This window comes from Ranitomeya imitator, chromosome 1 (assembly GCF_032444005.1).
Source record: "Ranitomeya imitator isolate aRanImi1 chromosome 1, aRanImi1.pri, whole genome shotgun sequence".
Lineage (NCBI taxonomy): Eukaryota > Metazoa > Chordata > Amphibia > Anura > Dendrobatidae > Ranitomeya > Ranitomeya imitator.
Genome location: NC_091282.1, coordinates 1,130,785,362 through 1,130,794,725, shown reverse-complemented (window position 1 = coordinate 1,130,794,725; position 9,364 = coordinate 1,130,785,362).

Below are 9,364 nucleotides of genomic sequence, written 5' to 3'. Positions count from 1 at the left end.
CCGCATGCGATACTCCACTATCTCTTTGCTGGGGTCATTGTCCTTGTACCACAGGAACCTGAGGAAATTCCTGTGGTCCTCTCGGACTATGAAACAGTGGAACATCTGTTCAATGTCGGCGGTGATGGCAATGGGCTCTTTCCTGAACCTCATCAACACTCCTACTAAGTTGTTTGTCAGATTAGGACCTGTGAGGAGGACATCATTGAGAGATACGCCTTGATGTTTGGCGCTTGAATCAAAGACAACTCTAATTTGTTTAGGTTTCTTCGGGTGATATACTCCAAATGAGGGTAGGTACCAGCACTCCTCGTTTTCCTTTAAGGGAGACGCTGGCTCCGCATGGTTGTTATGGAATATTTTGCCCATAAAGGTGACAATGTGTTCTTTCATCTCCGGTTTATTGCTTAGCGTGCGCTGGAGAGAGTTAAATCTGGACAAGGCTTGTTCACGATTGTTCGGGAGCCTTACCCTGGTAGCTCGGAAGGGTAAGGGGAAAACCCAGTGATTGGTTTCGTCCTTAAGGAACTCATTGTCCATTATCCTGACAAATTCCTTGTCTTCCATAGATGGGGCTACTTTGTTGTCATCCTTAGTGGTATGAAACACCAATTTTCCCAAGTCGTCTGCATAGGGAGAAGGGATAACATCAGGCAGCTGTACAGAATCTGGAAGCTTTTCCTTCACCTCATAGTGATGAGGACATGGTTTGCAGAAGGTAGTGCGCCCGTCTCGGCGTACGTCTTAAAGGAGTGGACTCCTGTTTGGTCCAAGCATACATTTCCTATGACTACCCACCCCAAGTCAAGTCTCTGGGCGTAGGGGGCGTAGTCAGGACCATTACACTGTTGGCGGACCTTATGTATCCTCAAATTGTCTCTGCCGAGCAGAAGTAGGATTTCAGCATCTGTGTCCAAAGGTGGGATAACGCTGGCTAGGTGCCTTAAGTGTGGTTGGTGGAAAGCAGCTTCCGGGGTAGGGATCTCATCCCTTTGGTCTGGTATTTGATCGCATTCAATTAGCGTAGGTAGGGGTATTTCTACGTCTTCATTGACAGGAGAAGCGATGAAACCTTGTGCTCTTCTGCCGCTAGTCTCTATGCGCCCCGAGCAAGTATTCAGAGTGTAGGGCGTTGCTGGTCCCTTGATTCTAAAGGCTTCAAAGAATTTAGGTCCAGCTAGGGATCGATTGCTCTGATCGTCAATGATGGCATACATTTTTACAGCCTTCTCTGGTTGCCCTTCTGGATAGACTCTGATTAGGCATATCCTGGCACAGCATTTAGCACTTTGATTCTCCCCACATACCTCTGAGCATGAGCAGGACACAGCTGTGGTGGACTTGGCGTGATTCTGTGGCTCCCCGCCATGGTTTGTAGCGGGACCAGAGGTAACTGCGACTGCTGGATCGCTGGTGGCTGAGCCTGGGTGCAAGGCTGATGGGTGTCTGTCGCTATGACACTCTTCACACTTAATGGCAGATTTACAGTCCTTGGCCATGTGTTCTGATGAAGCGCAGCACTTGAAACATACCCCAAGTTCGTTGAGGATTTTCTTGCGCTCCTGCATGGTTTTGGACCTGAAGCCTCTACATTTGTTCAGTGAGTGTGGTTTTTTGTGAATGGGACACTCACGATTGAAAGACTTATCCCTCGACGGAATAGTGTACTGCTTGTCGGCAGGTACTGCAGGTGATGGCAGGTTAGTCTTTCTGACGCTTACACTGTTCCTTGAGTCCTTGTGTCTATGTGCGACGCTTTCATACCTTGATGAAGGTGTTGCTGGAGCTGCAGTGTTAGACTCCAGCAAGTCGAGGCTAGGGTCGTTCCTCATTTGGGCTTGTTCGTCAATGAACTTGCAGAACTGAATGAACGGAGGAAAGGTGACGTCATGTGACCTTTTATACCTGGAGATGCACACTGCCCACTTCTCTTGCAGACTGTGTGGCAGCTTTGAGATGATCGGGTTCACCCCGTGGGCAGTGTCCAGGTAGCACAGTCCAGACAGACGAGGGTCTCTTTAACAAGTTCCAGCTCCATAAGCAGGTCACTTAAATCCAGAAGCTTGTGGGCTTCCTTAAGGTTGATCCTTGGAACGTTCTGCAGTCTCTTGAATAGGGACTTTTCTATGGCTTCAGCGCTGCCGTAGGTTCTTTCAAGTCTCTGCCAGGCCGCAGCGAGTTTGCCCTCCACACCTTTAGTCAGATGTGGAGATTTTTGCATTTCTCTGCGGTGGACTTTTTCTAGTTTTTATTACTGACCGCACAGCGTTCTGTCCTGTACTATTTTCTATCTAGCTAGAAGTGGCCTCCTGTGCTAAATCTTGTTTCATACTACGTATGTCATTTCCTTCTCCTCTCACAGTCATTATTTGTGGGGGGCTAATCTATCCTTTGGGGATTTTCTCTGAGGCAAGATAGTTTTCCTGCTTCTATCTTTAGGGGTAGTTAGCTCTTAGGCTGTGACGAGATGCCTAGGCCGAGTTAGGAGCATTCCACGGCTGCTTCTAGTGTTGTGTTGAGCTTAGGGACTGCGGTCAGTATAGTTGCCACCTGCTCAGAGCTAGACACATGTCGCTCCTTAATCACCAGATCATAACAGTATACCTTCCCACAGGTGAAGTATATCCCCAGGGCTTACCAGAGTGTAGATGGTGGATGGTGCAAGGCGCAGTGAAGAACGAGGACACAAGGTTGCAGTCTCTTTACCTTTTACTGAAGGCTTCAGCATCCGCAGTCCAGAGCACCAGATCACAGGGCAGGCAGAGTCCGGCCAGTCTGAAGGTAAATCCAGAGTCCTCTTATCCAGGTGGAAATCAGTAGCCTTCCTCTAGCGCCTGAGTGTTGTAGTACCTTCCTGCTGAGCTTCTTGGTAAGGTCCTCACAACTGATGTTGGTGTTCTAGATGTTATGTCTCTCTCTGTACCCCAGATAGATAGGAACAAACCTGTATGACTGGTGGCCTGGGGCTTTTTACAGGGACTCTAGCACGCCCCGGCCCCCACAAGTTGCCACCGTGCCTCCTGGGTATAGGTCGGGCAGGTAACGTGGAATTAGCTGTCCTGCCGGTCTCTGGAGCAAGGCATGGAGACGGTTGCTCCCTCGGTGTTCCGGCTACCGGATCCTGCACCTCAGAAGGAGGCAGCCTGTATAGGGCAGAACTCCTTCTGGTTTCCTCTCCTTTTGCTATGACTTCGTTTCTCACTCTCTACAATACAATTCGCTGTTCTAGTCTCTTCCTTAGGATGCTGCCGCACGTGGGGCAGGCGCAGCTCCATAACCTTCTGTCTAGGCCTCTGACAGGATCCCACCCCAGTCAGGGACCACACTGTCGGCAACTGCTAGGTGTTCCTCCTTTCCCTCTGTCTGCCTGACAGGAACTGACTGAGTGAAGCTCAGCCAGCTTCTGACTAACTTCCTATCCAGACCACCAGTTTTACCTAATTGTGAAGAGTGCCCTAATCAATAGGAGCATAGCTTCCCCTGGTGGACTGGAGTGTGAAATGTGTTGCATGGTTTGTGATCCCTGGTAAAGTGATCTCCTTTATTGCCTTCAAACGTAACATCACTCCCTCCTAGAGGAGAATGATATTACTGCAACGACCAGGACAGTGGGGCGCTGCACTTACACCGCTCCCTTAACAACCAGGTCCTCAATGAAATTTCAATTGCAGGCAGTAAATGCTGGGATATACACTGGCATGGCCCATGGCTGACTGCTGCTGTGCTATTTGCAAATTTCTACTGTGGGTTAATTGATGTCAGTTTTCATGGTGTCTACCCCTAATATTAGCTGTTTGGGAAGCTTTTTGTCACCCCCTTAAGGTGTTGTGCATACGTTTGCTCTCCCATTGAATCTAATGGTGTTTGGGTACGTTCATCGACGATGTTTGGTGAATCGAACCGAAGTGAACCTTGAAAGGTTCGCTCATGTCTACTCTGTATCCTTTTATAGGTTGAATAAGATAGTAACACACCTACCTACACAATGATGGGGAGAAAAAACACTGACATGTCTCTAACCACTATACTTATGAATATATGTTTTTTGGATATTTTTATGATCTTTCCCTATTTTTTTTTTTTGAATCAGATATTTTTATTAAACCATCAAAATTGTGCATAAACAATAAAAGGAATAGTTTGTTTTCAGCAATATACAAATACACAATACTTTTTTTTGTTAGAAAACTTATTTAGTCCCAAACCAAACTCCCACCCCCCTTCCCCCCACCCACTAGAGACCTGTCAAGAGTCATCCCCCACTAAATTATCACATACAAAAGTACAAGAAGAGGAAGATGACTTGTCAAAAAAATATTTCCATAGGGGCAAAAGGTCTTCAGGTCACATTGATTCGAGCCACGGGCTCCACAACCTGTCAAAGAGGTCCATCTTGTTCCTCCTAACGTAGATACTCTTCTCCAAAGCAATGATATGGTCCACTTGCTTCATAAAGTCTCTCCTTGTTGGTGGCTCTTCCCTAATCCAGAATTTGGCGATCAACTTTCGCGCAATAAATAACAGTCTAGCTATAACCGTTTTATACAGCTTATCAGTTATTACCTCCTCCACATAGCCCAAAACACATACCAGAGGATCCCGAGGCACATTACAACTATATGCCAAACCCACTTTATTCAACACCACCACCCAAAAGGAGGACAGCCTGGGGCACTGCCACAACATATGAAGGATGCCCGCTTCGGACTGCGAGCATCTAGGGCATTCTGAATTAGGCCTTAATCCGGCTTTGAATAACATGTCTGGGGTTCTGTAAGCCCTATGAATGACAAATAATTGTGACAGCCTACCAGGCTCACTCATTGATATCCTGGGCACATAATCCAATACTGATTCCCACCGATCATCATCAATCGCCCCCAGGTCAGCCTCCCATTTCGCCCTTGCTCTAATAGGGTGCTCCGCCAGAAAAGAAAATAGAAGGAATTCATATATTCCCGAAATCACCCCCTTCGTGCCTCCCCCTTCAAGGATAAAATCCAGCATAAGATCCACCTGGATTTCAACAGGCCCTCTCTTACACTGTGCCCGGTACGCATGAGAAAGACGACGGTATTGGTACATCTCAGACTCCGGGAGTAAAAATTCTTCCTGCAATATCTCAAAGTCTCTAATTCTACCCTGATGTAAAATCTGGCCCATCCGAGAGATGCCTGCCTCCCTCCAAATATGAAATCCCTCCATCTGTCTAAACTCCTGTAGGACACAGTTGTTCCAAATGGGTGAGAATCTAGTGAGTGCCCGTACACCCCTAATTCCTTTAACTTTATCCCACACCTTGTGAATGAGCCTTACAGTGCAAAATTTAGAACCTTTCTCACGGAAATGTCCCCCCTCTAGGCCCTCACTCAACACCTTTGTCCCAATCAATGATCTCAGGCTGCAAGGTGCCCGCATCCCACCTGACCCCTCTCCCCATCCCTTGAAATGCTGACACTGTGAGGCCAAAAAATACAACCACGGATTGGGCAATGCCACCCCTCCCTCCGTCTTTGGTCTCTGTAGGGTTTCCTGTTTAAATCTGGGGCTCTTCCCACCCCAGATCAGCTCACCAAACAAAGATCTAATCCTCCGAAACCTATTCTGCGATATCCATATAGGGGAATTGTGCAACACATAGAGTAACTGCGGCATCACAATCATCTTTATCAGGTTTATCCTACCAATTACCAATAAGTGTAGCTTTTTCCACGCCTGGACCTTGGTACGTATCTTACGCAGAAGAGGTGCCAAATTCAGTTCCTCAAAGCTAGTCAGAGGGAGTGCGATCTGAATCCCCAAGTACTTAAATTTCTCAACTAGCCTCAACCTTGTGACAGAGTCCCCCCCATCACCGTCCCCACTATCCCCATCTATCAACATCATATTCGATTTGTCCCAATTGATCCTTAAGCCCGAATAACTCCCGAATTCCTCAATAATGGCCTCCGTCTTTACCAAGGTCCCCTCGGAATCCTCCAAGAAGAGCAGGATATCATCAGCGTATAACGCTACTTTTTCTTCCGCCTCCCCGTACATAAAACCCTTCACCTCCCGGGACCCTCTGATCTTCGCGGCAAGGGGTTCCACCGCCAAGGCGAAGAGCAGCGGGGACAGAGGGCAGCCCTGTCTAGTACCTCTAGATAAAGAGAAAGTCTCAGAGAGAGCGTCATTCACTCTAATTTTGGCCACCGGAGAAGAGTACAACAGCCGCACCCATGAGATAAATTTAGGTCCAAACCCCATTCGTTCCAGTACTGACCACAAATAACTCCACTCCACGCAATCAAAAGCCTTATGAGCGTCCAAGGATACCACAACCCGTTTGCCAACATTGTCAGAAGGGATTTGCAAATTTAAAAATAACCTTCTCAGATTAAGTGCCGTTGATTTATTGGGCATAAAGCCTGACTGATCCGGGTGAACCAGTCTGTCAATCACCCTAGATAACCTGTTTGCCAGAGCTTTTGCCAGTATCTTAATGTCAGCCGTCAAAAGTGAGATTGGTCTATAGGATTCTGGTAATTGTGGGTCCTTGTCGGCCTTAGGGATAACGACCACGATAGCCTCTCTCATTGAAACAGGTAACTCCCCTCTTTCCAATGACCTATTATACACCTCCGACAGTTTGGCCAACAAAGTTTCTTTCAATACCTTGTACATCTCAGCTGGAATACCATCCGCCCCCGGAGCCCTGCCCCCAGCAACCCCCGCCAAAGCGGCCCCCAATTCTTCCTCCCCAATCGGCTCCTCCAACAACTCACAGTCTTCTTTGCTCAACCTAGGCAGGTCAATCCCCTCCAAGTAGCCCGTCATGTCCTCAGCCCCCCTGTCCACACTTGAAGTATATAGCTTATTGTAGAATTTCCTAAACACTTCCAAAATCTGCTCCCCCTGAGTAACCAATATTCCATCTTCCCTCCTAATGGAGTAGACATGAGAGGAGTCCCTCTGTGCAGACGCCACTACCGAAAGTAAATGCCCCACCTTTTCCCCCTCTGAATAGAAAGACGCTTTTTGAAAGGCCCGCAATCTCTCCGCCCTTCTCAAATATAATTTATTGACCTCCTCTTGGGCCTTCCTCATCCGACTCTGAGACTCCTTAGTACAATGGGCCCCCAATGCTGCCTCAGCTGCCTTCAGTTCTTCCAGAATAGCTTGATCCTGTACTCTAGTCCTAGTCTTGTGTCGTGAAATGTCACGAAACAGAATCCCCCTTAAATACGCCTTCATGGTGTCCCATACTACGTGACATTCCGCACTCCCGTCATTAATCCTAAAAAACTCCTCTATTTCAGCCCCCACCCTTTCCATGTCCAAGAGTTGTAACCAGGAGGGGTGAACCTTCCATCCCATCTTCCGTGAACCAACCTGTTCAGATAATTTTAATGAGACCCGAACTGGACTATGATCTGATAGAATCCTGGGATTATATTCCACCTCACTTAACAATTCGTTCATCCCATCATTGCCCATGGCGACATCGATACGAGACATAGAACCATACGTGGTCGAGTAACAGGAATAAGAATAAGTATTAGCGTTTCGAACCCGCCATAAGTCAATCCAGCCTATTTCTCTAAGGTAATTCCCAAAAGGAGTGCCATTACCGTCCCTACGTAGCGGAGCGTGATTACTCTTATCCCAATGGTCGTCGGCAATATTGTTCACATCTCCAACCACCAGAAGAGGAACCCCGACCCACCCTCTCATATGCTCCAAAATCTCTTGAATTTTCTTACCAGAATACGGCGGGGGTATATATATTGAAACAATGCAAATCAGACGGTTAAGAATTTTACACACCAAAAGGACATACTGACCATCTTTATCAATTTTAACCTCAACTTCCTCAAATGGAGTACTAGTATGGATCAAAACAGACACCCCCCTTGCATAATTAGAGAAAGTCGAGTGATATGCCCTGCGCACCCATTTTTTCTGTAACATATCTACTTTTTCCTCCACTAAGTGAGTTTCTTGCAGGCATATCACCGAGGGCCTCTGCTTCACTAAGTACTGAAATATTGCCGCACGTTTAGTAGCGTCCGCTAGCCCCCTAACATTCCAACTTATAATATTAACCTTCCCTCCCATTTCCTTAGAAAAAGGTATAAAATAAGAATCGTCTCTCCCAGGTCTCCCCCAATGCCCTCCTCCCCCCCCTTCCCACCCCCCATCCCAACAACTAACCCAACCTTCCCCATCTAAAACTCAAGATAACTCAGATACTCCGAACTTTCTTTCTCTATATGAGAACCGAGGGCACTTAGTATACCCTAGAACTAAGTCTTTTGCCGTCCATCTCTTCCCCCCACACCGCGACCAATATGAAATATTCATTACGCCGCCGAACATAATACTGTAAACGTTAGGTGCAGTTGAACCATCTGCAACAGTAACATTCAGAAAGGACCCCTCCAACGAAGAGAGGCAGAACCAGCAGAGTCACAATCCTTCCGAAACAGTCTTAACGGTTCCGCTCAGTGCCAATCTTCTTGGCGTTGGTGTCCAGCCATTGCATCGCCTCCTCCGGATTTTGAAAAAATTGAACACGGTCCAGCGCCACCACCCTAAGCTTAGCTGGGTAGAGCATTGAATATTTTAGGTCCAGTTCACGGAGCCGTCGCTTGACCTCCCCAAACTTCATTCTAAGTTTCTGCACCGATGCCGAGTAGTCCGGATAAATGGAGATCCGATTCCCATTTATGCTCAGGCCATCACTCAGCCTGGCCTTTCTCAGTAAAGTCTCCCGATCCCGGTAGTCCAGAATTTTTGCCAATATGGCACGAGGGGCCGAGCCGGGCGGCAGAGGGCGAGTGGGGACCCGATGAGCCCTTTCCACCGAGAAATGTTTGGTAAGGTCTGCTCCTCCCACCGAGTTCTTGAGCCATGCCTCAATATATTCTGTGGAATTATTTCCCTCCACCTTCTCCGGCACCCCAATTATTCTTAAATTGTTTCTCCGAGATCGGTTTTCCAAATCGTCTGTCTTAAATTCCAGCTCTGCAATTCGTTGAATATATTTCTTTTCTCTTTTTAACAGTTCGTTTGTCTGATCCTCCACACTGGATCTTTCCCTATTTAAGCTGGCTCTGCTAAGCAAGCAATGCCAGCAATGGTCTGGAGAGGTGGACATGTCCTGGATATTATTAGTGGTTATTTATTATTTATAAGTTGTTGCAAGTGGTGTTTGGTTAACTCTTTCCTTTTTCCCTAGAGTCTTTATATCACTTTGTTGCCACTCAGGCCGGCCTCACACTTAGCGTATAAAAATACGGCCCGTTATTTACGGCCGTATTACGCAGAAAAGTCCCCAAAATAGTGATCCGTATGTCATCCGTAGGCAGGGTGTGTCAGCGTA